Raw genomic sequence first — 15291 nt, 5'->3', positions numbered from 1 at the left:
CAACCACAACCACAACCTCCCTGAAGGAAATGCTGTCATCTCCTTTAAGGGGGAGAAGACCAATCAGAGGACGACATCAATGAGTCTGCAGGAACCAATCAGCAGCAACCTGGGCAGACACACACAAACCAGCAGAACAAAACACAACAAAACTATAGGGTCGTAACAACACACACACACCGTGAACACACACCCGGAGCAGTGGGCAGCCATTTTTGCTGCTGCGCCCGGGGAGCATTTGGGGGTTTGGTGCCTTGCTCAAGGGCACCTCAGTTGTGGTATTGAAGGTGGAAGAGAGCGCTGTACATCCACTCCCCCCACTTACAATCCCTGCCGGTACGAGACTCAAACCCCCAACCTTTGGGTTATGAGACCGACTCTCTAACCATTAGGCCACGCCTTCCCCAAATTTTTTTTTTTAATTGTTAAAAATTTTTTAAATAGTGGTGTTCTATACAGCACAGTAATGCCTTTCTAAAGAAATAGGGAATACTAATTTTAGGTTCACCTATGGCATAAGGGTGCAAAACTGAGGCTGTTTGGTTCTAATTGGAAGTAATTCATTTTCAATGAGAATTACAGTCACTGTTGGCGTGCAGGTATGCTTTTGGTGTGGCAAAGTTGAGAAAAGTTGAACTTTATGAAAATTAGCAGCTGCCTTTCTTATCAATGTGCTGCTCTATCTTTAACTGTTTTTAAAAAAAAAATCTATATTCAAGCAGGTTCATAGCTGCTGTTTGCGGAGTTAAAGCAAATGGGAAATTAAGTGGTAAACAGCTCCGTGTTCGATGTAAGAGACAGACTCTTTCCCATTACAGAAGTTAGAGATTTCTATTGCAGTCATCTGACACAGCAGTAGACAATTAAGTGTTGAACCGCAGCATACTAAACAGCTCTTGCTGATGCAACACAGCCATCTCTCACATCAGTCATTCAATTTAAAAGTCTCATTTGTGTTTACCAGTGTCTCTAGGGGCTTTCGACTGTATGGCCAAATATCGATATTGACAGTGTTCAGCATTCTGAGGTCCTTGAATCTGGCAGAGCATATTAACCAAAAGGAGGATGGAAGGCTTCAGAGAACAGAGAGATAAAACGGTTCTTTCCCTAACTGCATGCTGGCACATCAAAGAGCAACACGGTATAAGCTCCAATGGCCCAACATATTAAAAGTCAGAATATTTGCTGTAGTAGACTGTTCCACTTTTGGCATTGGTGGGGAAGTTTTATAGAGTTCTCACTGCCAGGAGAAAAACACTGAGAATTGAAAATGTTTCTGTTTGGTTTGGTATTAGAGCCAGGGTTTGGAATAGTAACTCTTGGGTTTGTGGCGGAGAGAATAATTATCTAAAGCATAATCTGCAGTCAGCCAGTCATTATCGCCCAAATAAAGACGGAGGCGATGCAGAAGGGTCTGTATCACCCTGAAGCATATTATTTTGTGATAATGACTGGGTGTTTGTACATTGTCCGGCTTAATACACAGCTACTTGCCAAGTGAATAAATAAATGGACATCAAATATTGATTTGAGTTTAAATTATTCTATTACGTGAGAAGGCTGCAACCGTGGAGTGATATGAGACATCTGAAACTTGTCCAGTAGGAAATTGGTTTCTTGAGACAGCAGTCAGTTATGTTGTTTAGTAGTGAAAGCATATATGAAAGCAGACAAAAAAACACCATAAAGTAGTCCATATGCGCTTTATTCCAAATATTATGATGCCATATGAACCACTACGCAAGCCAGTATGCATTTATATTGTATTTTTTTGGGTGAACTGTTCATTGTAAGTGTATTTTTCTGTGTCTTTTCAGCAACTGCAGTTGGGAGATATTTTTTTCTCTTTTCTACAAAAACGAGTTGTCTGTTGTTTCAAAGATTGGCCATAAGTCATGGGAACAACAGACCACTGCATCCCCTCGTTTTTCTTCAACTACTTAATTTTTCCCCCCATATGGATGTGTTCCTCATGTTGCCAGCGATCAGCCACACACATATTTTTGTCTTTAATCCATTGTTGTGGAAGTAAACTAGACAATAGAATATTATAATATTTATAAAAAATATATAATATATAATTTCTCACTGCCAGCATAACCTTAGACCTATTTGTTTGATGCAGTAATACAGGTCACATTTCTGCTGACATTTTGGTAGGAACAGTCAACATATTTTCGGAAAATATTTTTGTTGACATATTTATATTCACACATGGAAATATAACCACCCACAAGACTTGCCACCCATGACCAGTCACGTCAGTTTTGTAGAAACTCAGCCAAGCCCTGTACCACAGAGTATTGTAAAGTCTGCATCTCCTCTGGCGTGTTGACATCTAATTAAAGTGCTCTCCCTGTGGAGACAGCTGTGGTGTCCTCTGAGAGAGACCCACCCGAGCCGTCCCTTCTGTGCGCTACCTGTGAGATACTGGGATAATGTTTAAAGATAAAGAGAGACCCTTTGTCTGGCAGCTTTTGCTTTTAATTTCCACTTTGCAATCAGCCTGGAGGCTTCATTGCTTAATGAACTGTTTGTGCTGTAAACCACTAACACTTACTGACAACATAGAAATGCTTTTACCAAGCTGGCAGCTGAGAACAACTAGACTGTCAGTCAAGCCTATTTTGATCCAGTGACCTCTTGACATTTGACATTCTGTGGCGTAAGGTCAATCAAAATCTGCTTTTATGAGAATTTTGAATAAACCATGTAAAACTGTATCTTTTAGTCAGTGTAGATGTATATCAGGATGCATTTGGTTGCATTTAATTAATTTTTTATTTCACTGCAGATGTAGATTTTCACCTATGCAAGGGCCTTCTACTGGCTGGATGGGAGAATATTACTTAATATCATTACTTTTTGTTTAATGACTAGTGGTAAGGGGAGGGTGTGGATGAAATGTATCTTAGAGAGTTTACTACAGCTGCAGTTTTCAGTAAACATGAAGAGAAATCACAAATGCATGTGATTTTATGAGGCTGAGGTGTTTTCTGGTTTGTATGCTGACAGCTGAATCATCTAGAATCGACTGTGGAATGGAGAGTAGAAATCTTTCCTCAGTCCTCCATAAGGAGGTGGGTAAAGGATCACTATCGGATGATAAGAGCTATAATGCTGTATAAGTAAAATAGAGCTTTCTTGTTATTGAGTAACTGAATTCTATACTTCTGTGTTTAACACAAAAACTTATTTCTGATTTATTTATGTAAAAGGGTATGCCAAACTAAATAGGCTCTCTTTGAGCTCAAGCACTTACACTTTATTCAGTAAAATGGAAAGAAATGTAACAGGATTGTCATAAAGAGCTAAATGTAGCCAGTGCATGACAATGCTAGCTTAAAGTTAACTTTTATATTTTCAGCAAGGATGAAATGTTTTAAAGAGAAACATCACTGAATTCATGAAATCAGTGATATCAGTTCCCCATGTTTTTGCTGTCTTTTTCCCCCATGGAAGCAAAATGAGAAAAAAATGGTTACCAATTAAAATAATATTCCCAAGAAAGCATGATTTGTATGCAACCTTTGGATTGAAGCTAATGTAGCCATTATATGACAATGCCAGCTTGAAGTTGATTTAGATATTTTCAGCCATGGATGAAATGGTTTTAAATATTTATTGTATTAAATATTTTCCCCATGGGAAAAATTATTTGAAAAAATGTTTACCAATTAAAAGAATACACCCAAGAAAGCATTTTTTGTTACTAACATTCTGATCAGAGACAAACAATCCAAAAACAACACTGAAGCATTTTCAATTAATATTATAGTTCTTAAGAAATTGCCAGGTTTCTTGTTAAAAATGTACAGCACCCAGAGGCATTGCTAAAAATATATAAACATAGATAAACATCTGTAGTGAGATCATTTAATATTTACCACATGTTCACTTAATTGTGGTGTTGTGGAGTTTAAAGTCTTATACAGTATAATTCAAGACATGAAAATGAACAACAGTAGGAATATGAAATGTTTGGAATGCCCAAAACATTCCATATAATGGATCATGAGACACACCTACTGTAGCTGAAATCTATAAGGAAATGAGGACAGCCTGGTCAGTTACTTCTTTAGCTTGTTCATTCCAAAAGATAGCAGGAGAGAAGATGGATGACATGGTGAGAGAAAGCACAGCATTCTACTGTTGCAGTAATTTATGTCTTTCCTTAATGGAGATGCTTTTTCCCATTTTGAGATCCCATATTTTGTTAGCCTAGCCGTTTATGTGTCACCACATACATAAACTTATCTGTAGATGGATAGCGTATCTCGCCCTCTCTATTACCGTAGAATAAAGATGTATTCTGGGCATTTAGCCATAGTGTTATTTGGTGGAATTTTAATGTTTCAATGGTTCATTTTGTGTAGAATTGATGTCAAATGGGGACCTGAAGCAACAAATTGTCGCATGGATCTTTTCATCCAGACCCTGACGGCCACTGTCATCAGTCTTAGCAAAACGGTGAAAATGGCTAGAGGAAGGCAATCTCAATCATCTCGCTGTTATTATCGGTGTTACGTTAGCACCTCTAGATATTTGTGGAGGATTATTAATCTTATCTGTTAAAACCATGGCATCTTTTATTTCAATTAAGTGTTAACAACATAAACATGACAGAAGAGCTGGAAGCATTTGGAATTGTTTCACATTAAAGACTTAGATTTAATAGATGCTGTTGAGGTTGACATGTTCTTTCAAGTGACTCTATTTCATCAGCTCTGAGAAAGGTGAGGTGATGTGATCTTTCCCATCACTTCCCCCTGATACAAACCGGTTGTTAAATGTCTTGAGACGTCTACTGACCATTCGGGCAGAGCAGAAACCTCAAGGAGAAGAGACATTACTATGATAGTGGAGTTCAGCTGAATGTATGTCCATTTTATGTTCCACAGATAACTGAAAATCTCTCTTCTTTCTCTCTTCTCTCTCTTTTCACAAGATGTCTTGTGTGTCTGCATCCAAACTTACACTGTAAAAAATGACCGTGAAATTAACGGTAAAAGACTGTAAAAATGCTACAGTAAAAACCTGTTAAATGGTTAATGGTAAAATTCCCCTACTATATACGGTGAAAAACTGTATTGGACATTACATGTATTGGACATTAATTTTACGGTAGTATACCGTTTTTGTAGTGAAAAAGACTGTATAATTTACAGTGAATGACCGTAAATTGACATTCCCAGAATTCTCTGCGTTACATTTCAAATTTGATGTTTTTTTGTTGAAATAACTATGTTTCTTCTTTTTTTCATATCAGTTTTGTATATTAGGGTTGTGTGTTACACCTAATGTTGTTAAGTTAATGTTTATTGCATTATTTCAGTTTCATGTGTGTTACCATGATGGTGTTTAGTGTTTGTGTGAATGACACTGTGCACCTTCTATATATGTTGTTATTTAAAAGCTGCTTGTGATTGGCTTTGGTTCATCATGTGACTTTCTCATCACCACCTGCATTTGGTGGTTATCAGTGTATTACAAAGGTACAAAACAGATTTCAGTACTTCAATAGGTTGGTATATTAACATTATATCAGTTAATGAAATTACGGTATTTAACTGTAAATTTAAGTTAAAACTGTAAAACCTAAAACGTTGCTACCGTAATTTTTTACGGTAAAATTCCGGCAACCACAGCTGCCGTTTTTTTTACCGTATATATTTTACGGAATTTTTTTTACAGTGTAGGTTCATAAGTCAGCACCGTGGTACTTTGATACTAATGTCCAAGGAGTTTTATGGAGCATGTTTAATTTGGGCATTTTTTCCTCTTAATTTTTATGTATTTAATTCATCATGTAATATGCCTATATTTAAAAGTATTCCATAATTCTTTCAGTCAGACTAATTAAAACAAAGTTTGAAAGACTCATTAAAATCGACTGGTTTAAAAGTTTGAAAGAGTCATTTGTTCATAAATAGGATTACACTGGTTGGGCTGTATGTTTTTGATTCACTAAAAAGAACCAGTTCATAAGAGATATTTTTGTTACTTTTAATTAAAATATGTATTTAATTAATGACTTAATGTAGTAACATATTCCATAATTCTGTCAGTCAGACTAATTTAAACAAAGTTTAAATGATTCTTTAAAACAAATTTATGAAAAGAGTCATTTGTTGTGAATAGGACTACACTGATTGCGCTGTATGTTTTTTCATTAGCTAAATAGAACCATACTTTTTTGTTACTTTTTATTAGTGCTGTCAAGCGATTAATCGCATCCAAAATAAAAGTTTTTGTTTACATAATATATGTGTGTATAATGTGTATATTTATTATGTATACATAAAAACAAACACATGCATGTATATATTTAAGAAACATATGAAATGTTTATATGTTCAATATATTTATATATAATATAAAAAATATAAGAATATAAATGTATACATATAAATACATGTAAATATTTTCAAAATATTTTTCTGTGTGTGTGTGTGTATTTATATATAAATAATAAATATACACAGTACACATACATATATTATGTAAACAAAAGCTTTTATTTTGGATGTGATTAATCGTTTGACAGCACTGCTTTTTTTATTAAAATATGTATTTAATTAATAATTTACTGTATTAACATATTCCACAATTCTTTCAGTCAGACTAATTTAAACAAAGTTTGAATGATTCTTTAAACCAAATTTATGAAAATAGTAATTTTTTTGTGAATAGGTCTACACTGATTGCGCTGTATGTTTTGGCTTTACTAAAAAGAACTGGTTCAGAAGAATAATTTGCTATTGAATTAGACTATCCTGCTGTACATTCAATTCAGACTTCAAATTATTAGCGATGTATTAGTGATGGCAAAAACAAAGCTGTGTGAAACACCGAAGGTTTCTTCGCAACTCTGTAATTAATGGGTTCATTACTCGAAGCCTTTCAATAAGTTGTGTATGCTGTGGCCATCTAATGATCAAAACATTGAATAAACTAGTTTAACACTGAGTTCAGCGACTGATTTAAAAAAAATATATATTTTGTTTTAAAGAAATAATATCAATATTTTAATATAAATATTTTTACCCAGCCCTAAAGTATAGTTTGTATACTTTTGAACAGTAAACAATTATGGAATCATTTAACAAGCTTAAATATACAGCAGCAGGCCAGACTGCATTAGCGTTGCCTTTACTTTTGCCTAAATTGCTTCATATGACTTCGACAACGTCAAAATCTCCTTAACATATATGCACTTCTTCATATAAAGAGCTTTTTTTCTGTGTCACAGTTCATTTACAGCAGCTAAATACAAAATAAATTTAAAAAAGCAAAACCACTCTGGGGAGGAATGCACTTTGAAAGACGCGGTGTAAGAAGAATCTTTTACAGGGTGTTTGCCTTTGGTCTTTTATCATGGCCTCTACTGTCGCTCTGTAATGGCAGTCATTCACTGTGTCACTCCTCTCCTTTATCCATTAAAGAGACAGAGTTCAGCACATTATGGCTAGCTGAATATTAAATGTCTGGGTTTAATAGCCACATGACAGCTGAACCCTTTGAGATAGCTTGGAGATATTAGACAGTGAGATATATGACAGATTCCACTGCATTTGTGATCATCTCTGTGACAAAATACATATTGATGTGCAAAGCTATTTTACAGATATTTTGTCAGATATCAAATTCCCTTAATTTCATTTTACTGAATGACTAATAAGAAGCAGGCAATTAACAAATCATGTATTTAATGATATTTTGATGTACCAGCCCTGCAGCCCACTGATATTTTCTTAAAAATATTAAAAAAATTATTTGCCAGCTAAATAATGTCATTATATAAGAGAACAGTGAAAAATAGTGTCAGGCCACTATTTTATTAAAAATATAGATTTGTCCCAATGATAATGCAATTATTTAGCTGTGACTAATAGTGCAGGTCATGGTTTCATTTCCATCTTAACCAGATGAGTCAATCTCTGTCTCTGTGAAAAGCCACCTGTTACAAAATGTGAAGACACATTGTGATTTTTGCTGCTTATATTTTCCTGTTCATGGCATAATTAGAGGAATCTTGCATATACAGTATGAGTTGGCACATTGAGTTCTGGAAGAAATGAACTTGTGATGCAACTTTTTTACTAGTCTAAACCTAATTTTACTCATATTTGGTGCTTTGTGAGTTTCTGATTACAATTATTTTCTGTTTGCTCATTTCCCAGTTTGTGCACATAAACTGTAACCGCTTGTGGCCTTGAATGTTCAAAAGAAATGGAGAATAAATGTGCTGAGTAAAAATAAGGGACAAACAAAGAGGAAAGAGAGAGAGATTGGTACAACAAACACAAGGCCAATACTCATTCAATATATGACACAGACAAACATGTTGAATTCTTAACCTACAGTGCATTGTAACCTCAGTAACAACACTACAATTGCCATTTTCCCCCTCTAAACCACAGCCTATATATTGCCTGATTGCCTAATATTTCATTGACCTGGTCATACAGCACCACATTCAGTTAGTGAAGGGGGAAAACAATCAATCAAAACAATTGTAGCTGATTAGAGTTTATCCACGGTCACATAGCCTACTTTAATTGTTGTCAATGCATGTAATGACACAGAGTGTTTTTGAAGGATGTTTGTTTGATAGATTTCCCAGAAGATCAGACAACCTTTTCCTTGAAACCATTAGTTAATGTGCATAATTTGTGCAACAATGATTGCACATAACCTAATTGCAGCACTGTGATCACATTTGTATGAGAGTCCACAATGGATGTGGGTGAAACCAATTAATCTGTTTTGTTGAACGCAAATGCTTCAATGCATCACTCTACATGAATGCAACTTTATTTGTTTGTTTATATATGCATATACGTGTATATATGCATGTAATAGCATTCTTCTTGTAATCTATTGGACTTACATGGAGCAGCATCATATTTACAGTGGGATTTACAAAGTGCAGTCTGCTATTACCAGCTGTTCTTCTCCTCCCGTCACAAATCGATGGTCACCGCATCTGTAGAATCACTCTTAGATGCGGTGACCATCGATTTGTGATTCTACAGATGCGGTGACCATCGATTTGTGACGGGAGGAGAAGAACAGCTGGTCACAAATCGATGGTCACTGCAGAAAATAGGGGATTACCTATTGTGTTTTATTACTGTCACGTGTTTGCTTTGTCTCTGTTGATCTAATCACTTATCTTTCGGGAACTGTCTGGTCATTTGTCCTGCATTATGTAAGTGCAAAAGTGCTGCTTCACTCTCAGAGCAATCTTTATCTGTAAATAAAAGTAAAAAAAAAGCCATTGTTGATCATAGTAGTAGATCAATCTGACTTCACACACAGCATGCCTCTCTCTCTGTTGCTTTCTGCTTCAGTTCATCCATCATGAGAACATTAATTTGGCTATTGAAAAGCCCTATTCTGGTAGAATTAGTGTTGTATGTTGAAGTGGGGTAATATTATCTATGATTTTATTTTTTATTTATTTTTGGTACTATTGCCAATATTAAGTTGAATCTACTAATTTACAAAATACACTATTCAAAGGTTTGGGATTGGGGTTAAGTCTCTTATGCAAGGGTGCATTTATTTAATCAAAAATACAGTAAACAGTTATATTGTGAACTAATATTACAATTTGAAATAAGTGCTTCTATTTTAATATATTTTAATATTACTTCAGTCTTCAGTGTCATTTGATCCTTGAGAAATCACTTTCATATGCTGATTTAGTGCTCAAGGACATTTACATTTAATATTTTTTATGTCTTGATGAACAAAGTTCAAAAGAACATAATTTGCACGAAATTACAATCTTTTTGTAACATTATAAATGTCTATTAATGTTACTTTTTATCAATTTAATGCATCCTTGCTGAATTTTTTTTTGTTTTATTTCATTCAATTAAAAACTTATTGAACCCTAAACTTGTGAACAGTAGTGTGCTTGAACTGATAATGAATTATTTTTATTTTACATTAAGTAATGAATTTAAGTAAATAATGAATTAAAAATAGGGAATTAAAATACTACCAAAGTGCTAAAAAGTGAAATATCATACCTTCCATAATGCCTTGAAATAACCACAGGTTAATGCAGTGCCATGATATGTGGGTCCGTCACTTTTTGGGGTCCCCATGAAACATTTCCGTTGTGGTCCGTGCTATTTGCAGCGTGTTTCTTCATTTGCATGTGTTGTGAGGATTTGCAGCGGGTGTGTTGTCAAACTGATGAAGATGTTTTCTTAATTTGCTGGTGTTTTTTCAATTTGCATGTGTCTTCTTAAGTTGCAGCGCGTTGAGCTCTCTCGGCCACCGTAGGAATCAGCTCTCTGCAATCCATATCCAGCTTGTATATCTATTGTTGTACATTAAGCACTTCAAAAGTGGCCATTGAGAAGACCAAAAAATCAGACAACACACTTTGCAGTTTCTCAGAGGTACAATGCATGTACCTTGTAAAAAGCTTATTCATTTGTGGGGTATTTCTGAATTTTAGCATATTTTTCTCTTGGGTTTTTGTGTGGCCACTCCGACATCTGCATATGAGACATGTGTCCTGAAAACTACCCTCTGTTCTCCGTAAAGGAGAACCAGTGTTTACCATGTGAAAATGAGGAGAAAGAGCCAGAAAATAGCCTTTGTGGAAGACATATTATTCACCTCTGGGTTCTGGACAGGAATAATAAGATACTGTTTATCGTCATTGTCACCTCCGGTCTGGAGAAGAAGCCATGTTCTCATCTAATGAGCTCCACCAAGCTGCATCAAAGTCTGAGAAAGTGACGAACTTTAGATAAGGAGACAGGGGAGGAGTAAAAAAAACAAAACAAGAATGTGAGAAAAATGGGAGAAAAGAAAAACAGTGCAGACCTCAAATTAGAGGTGCTGCAGGATCGGTGAGATTACAGGAGCAGGTGGAAGTAACCTCTTAATGTCATGGGTACAGCATTCATTATGGAAGGGGAGACCGCACCTGCTGCACATAGCTGTTTTGATAATAATGGGAGCATTCTGTTTTTTTTCTGCTTTTGGCATTCATTTGCAGTGCAAGCATAGGGAAATTCATGTGAGAATGCTAATAATACTAATGAATACTTTAAAATTCTCCAGGTATCGTACACCTTCTAACATTGAATGATTCTCCATGGCCGATCACCATCGAACATCTGTTTCTGCAGCCAAAAACGTGGAAGCAATAACAGCATTCTTATACGATGAAATACTAGTGACCTTGTGTTATTACACCAATTTTACAGTCTCTGCACTGGCTACCTATTAAGTTCCGTATCAGTTACAAAATATAATAACCCTTAATGGGTTAGCTCCTGCGTACCTAACTAGTCTTCTACCATGCTACAATCCATCACGCTCCCTAAGGTCGCAAAATTCTGGACTTTTGGTAGTACCTAGGATAGCAAAGTCCACAAAAGGAGGTAGAGCTTTTTCGCATTTGGCTCCCAAACTCTGGAATAGCCTTCCTGATAACGTTCAGGGTTCAGACACACTCTCTCTGTTTAAATCTAGATTAAAGACACATCTCTTTGGCCAAGCATTCAAATAATGCATCTCATAATCTTTTACTGCAGTTACATCTGATCAAATGCACATTATTTTTCTTTAGTTGGGTTAAACAAATCAATTTTGCTTGGTCGGAACAGCAGCTACGCTAATTATGTTTGTATTTGTTTCTCTGTCTTTTGCCACGGGATTAACATCCCGTGGTAACTAGGATTCACACAAGCTTCAGTCTGGATCCAGAACACCTGAGAAGAGATGATACAACTCCTCAGAGGACCTCAGATGATGCCAACCATGAAACAACATACAGAACTACCACATTTTGCTATAAGTTTGATTGCATCATATAATGATTGCTGTTAATATTGTTCATCGTCTGTTTTATTACATCTTAAATTGATTTTTTTGTACTGCTGGTTCGTCTGGTCAGAGGAGAACTGGCCCCCCGACTGAGCCTGGTTTCTCCCAAGGTTTTTTCTCCATTCTGTCACCGATGGAGTTTTGGTTCCTTGCCGCTGTCGCCTCTGGCTTGCTTAGTTGGGGACACTTAATTTCCAGCGATATCGTTGACATGATTGCAAAGATACTATTTAAACTGAGCTGGATGTTGACATCACTGAATTCAATGATGAACTGTCTTTAACTGAAAAATTAGTGTTTACTATTGTCATTTTGCATTATTGACACACTATTTTCCTAATTAATGCTGTTCAGTTGCTTTGACACAATCTGTATTGTTAAAAGCGCTATATAAATAAAGGTGACTTGACTTGTTAGAGGTGTGTGTGTGGCTGCGTCCGAAACCGCCTACTCAATGAGTAGGTACTTAATTTCAATAAGTACTTACTTAACGAGCGCAAAAAGAGTAGGCACTCTACAGCCAAATCTCGTTAAGTATGAATGAGATCCGAACTTCATCCGCCATGTTGACGTTATCATGTGATCTACGGCGTTACAAGCACAACAACTTAAAAGATACGAGTGGTAGGTTTAATTGATCGCTCTGTAAATATTTTGATGTTTATGAAATGTCCTCATTTTGTGGTCTTGTTTAAGAAACAGCTGCCCTTTTATTGTGATTGTAGTATAACCAATACATTTTGGGTTGATTAGAATTTTTATATATTTAACCCAACTAATATGACCCACAGTTTAATCCTTAAATATTTTATTTTTCCTTACGATAACCCAAAATTGTTATCTCTTGAATATATGTATTGTATGTGCAAATTTTCATCCACAAACAAAACCGGCTTAAATCTCCTTTGTTTTCCTCTTTTTCTTGTTGAATTTAACTCTCTTGTTTCATCCCTCCGGCTTATAAACAAGAAGTGCAATATTTTGATGCATTGATTATATGAATATTATGATTATTTAAAGATTTTTAACCATGTCATTGGGCCTCTTTTTCTATGTATATAATCTCATACTATGATGTATGCAAACCCATTATATTTATGTTTTCTGCTGTTTGTCATTATGATTGTTCGTTGTTTAAGATACAACCATCTTTCCCTGAGCTTGTATGTAATTATAAGTTCTGCAGTATTAATACAAAAAAAAGATAAGATGGGACGGGTGCACTAACACCTCACAGCATCTGTAACTCCACAACCCTACCTAGTACAGTTTTCCTCAGCGTTTGCAATGTTTGGAATATCTGCACAAAGGAGACGTCGATCAGCTTCTAGAAGATCTCGCCTTTGGAGAAGATTTTACACTCGACAAATGTAAGTAGTACTACTTATAAATTAAGATTACCCCAGAATGCAATGCTAGCCCACCCCAACACTTATGAACAATAATAATGATAAATTCTGACCAATAATTATATATATATACAGTGGGTACGGAAAGTATTCAGACCCCCTTAAATTTTTCACTCTTTGTTATATTGCAGCCATTTGCTAAAATCATTTAAGTTAATTTTTTTCCTCATTAATGTACACACAGCACCCCATATTGACAGAAAAACACAGAATTGTTGACATTTTTGCAGATGTATTAAAAAAGAAAAACTGAAATATCACATGGTCCTAAGTATTCAGACCCTTTGCTCAGTATATAGTAGAAGCTCCCTTTTGATCTAATACAGCCATGAGTCTTATTGGGAAAGATGCAACAAGTTTTTCACACATGGATTTGGGGATCCTCTGCCATTCCTCCAAGTTGCAGATCCTCTCCAGTTCTGTCAGGTTAGATGGTAAAAGTTGGTGGACAGCCATTTTTAGGTCTCTCCAGAGATGCTCAATTGGGTTTAAGTCAGGGCTCTGGCTGGGCCATTCAAGAACAGTCACAGAGTTGTTGTGAAGCCACTCCTTCATTATTTTAGCTGTGTGCTTAGGGTCATTGTCTTGTTGGAAGGTAAACCTTCAGCCCAGCAGGATGCTGCTGTGGACTTCTCCATCCTCACTGCTCACACCAGTCTGTAGACATTTCAGATCCTACAAAAATGCACAAACACAATACAAAAGCAGTCATTTTAACAGCACAATGCCATTTGATTTCTGTATTAGAAGTAACAGAATGATCTTACTTTATATTTTTGTTTCAGGTTTTTTCCTTTTTTCCCCACAAATGCCGCCGTCACCTTTCCTTGCAGGTCCTGCTCCACCACAAAAGCTCTGCAGCAAATGCACAGGAATCAAGAATCAGAAAAGTGCTGTGATAACTCTGTTTGAAATTACAATAATTAAAATAAACTACAACTTAAGATTTAAAAGATGTTTTATTCATTTCTGTAGTATACTCACTCAAAGCCTTTGATGGCAGCATTGCTTCATTAGCCGCTCTCGTCTCCGCTGGATAAGCAGACGTGTGTGCTCATCTGTTCCTGTAACATCCAGACAAGAGTCAAGTTACCTATGAGATTTGTGTGCTCAAAACTACATTTACATTCTGAGCTAGTTGATGATGTAAGTAGCTTTTTATCCAACACAAATGTTCCTCAATTTTTCAACAGTACTAATCGACAAATAAAATAGATGACTTATATTTAGTTACTTTACTTACATTCATCTATTGCAAACAGTGCTGACAACAGTGAATTAATTGTACTACACAATAACACACATATACATCACTCAGATGTCTACTTCATATCTAGGACCTATTAGACACACTTATATGAAATTCATATCGAAGATTTTCCTACCAGATATTAAATAGACATTTAGTAATCGAATTTAAAATGTACGTATATGGTTTAAAATGTATGTAAATCTACTTTGGAGATGTACGCGTGCTTCCTGGAGCCCCCTGTTAGCTATACATAATAAAATGTGTTTTTACAGCAACATCACAACTATACTATACCATTTAGCATCTTTACACTTTCAACAATTTGCTCTAAAGTAGTTCAAGAAATGCGAATTCAAAATAAGGAACCGTGTTTTTGGTTTGTAATACTTACATTTGTAAACACCCTCATCCACATTTCCCGCAATGTTCGATTATGACGCATCCTCTTCTTCTTCTTCTTTAAGATGTATCCTGTCGCGTGGCCTCTCTTTTATTCCTATGGTACTGTTCAGTTCATCAATACAACAGATGAAAAGTGCACAGAAATAGGGTACAACCTTCAGAAAATGTTGATTGTCAACCTCAGGAGGTAAACTGCTGCAAGTAATAAATGTTCTATTTGTTTTACATAAGGTATACTTGCAATATGAAATAAATAAATATATAGAGAAATAAATACATTTTAAAGCTATTTTATGCTAGGTTAATTTTATGTTAAAAAATAGTTTATTAAAATATATAATTGTGCTCACTTAAAACAAATGCTTA

The 15291-nt window shown here is 35.5% G+C and overlaps 1 long non-coding RNA gene across 1 annotated transcript in view; it reads right to left on the bottom strand.

The window, feature by feature from the left end:
- The window catches only part of LOC107550860 (uncharacterized), a 17123-nt gene extending 2163 nt beyond the window's left edge, over positions 1-14960 (bottom strand). The window contains exons 1-2 of the long non-coding RNA XR_001604707.1: positions 14915-14960; positions 14256-14335 (exon numbers count right to left, since the gene is read on the bottom strand). This is a non-coding gene — a long non-coding RNA (uncharacterized lncRNA). The remainder of the gene's footprint in view (positions 1-14255; positions 14336-14914) is intronic.
- Between the last annotated feature and the right edge of the window lie 331 nt (positions 14961-15291).

Source organism: Sinocyclocheilus grahami, unplaced genomic scaffold (assembly GCF_001515645.1).
Source record: "Sinocyclocheilus grahami isolate Dianchi unplaced genomic scaffold, SAMN03320097.WGS_v1.1 scaffold409.1, whole genome shotgun sequence".
Classification (NCBI taxonomy): Eukaryota; Metazoa; Chordata; class Actinopteri; order Cypriniformes; family Cyprinidae; genus Sinocyclocheilus; species Sinocyclocheilus grahami.
The sequence above is the reverse complement of the archived record's forward strand: the minus strand, read 5'-3'. Positions and strand labels throughout refer to the sequence as shown.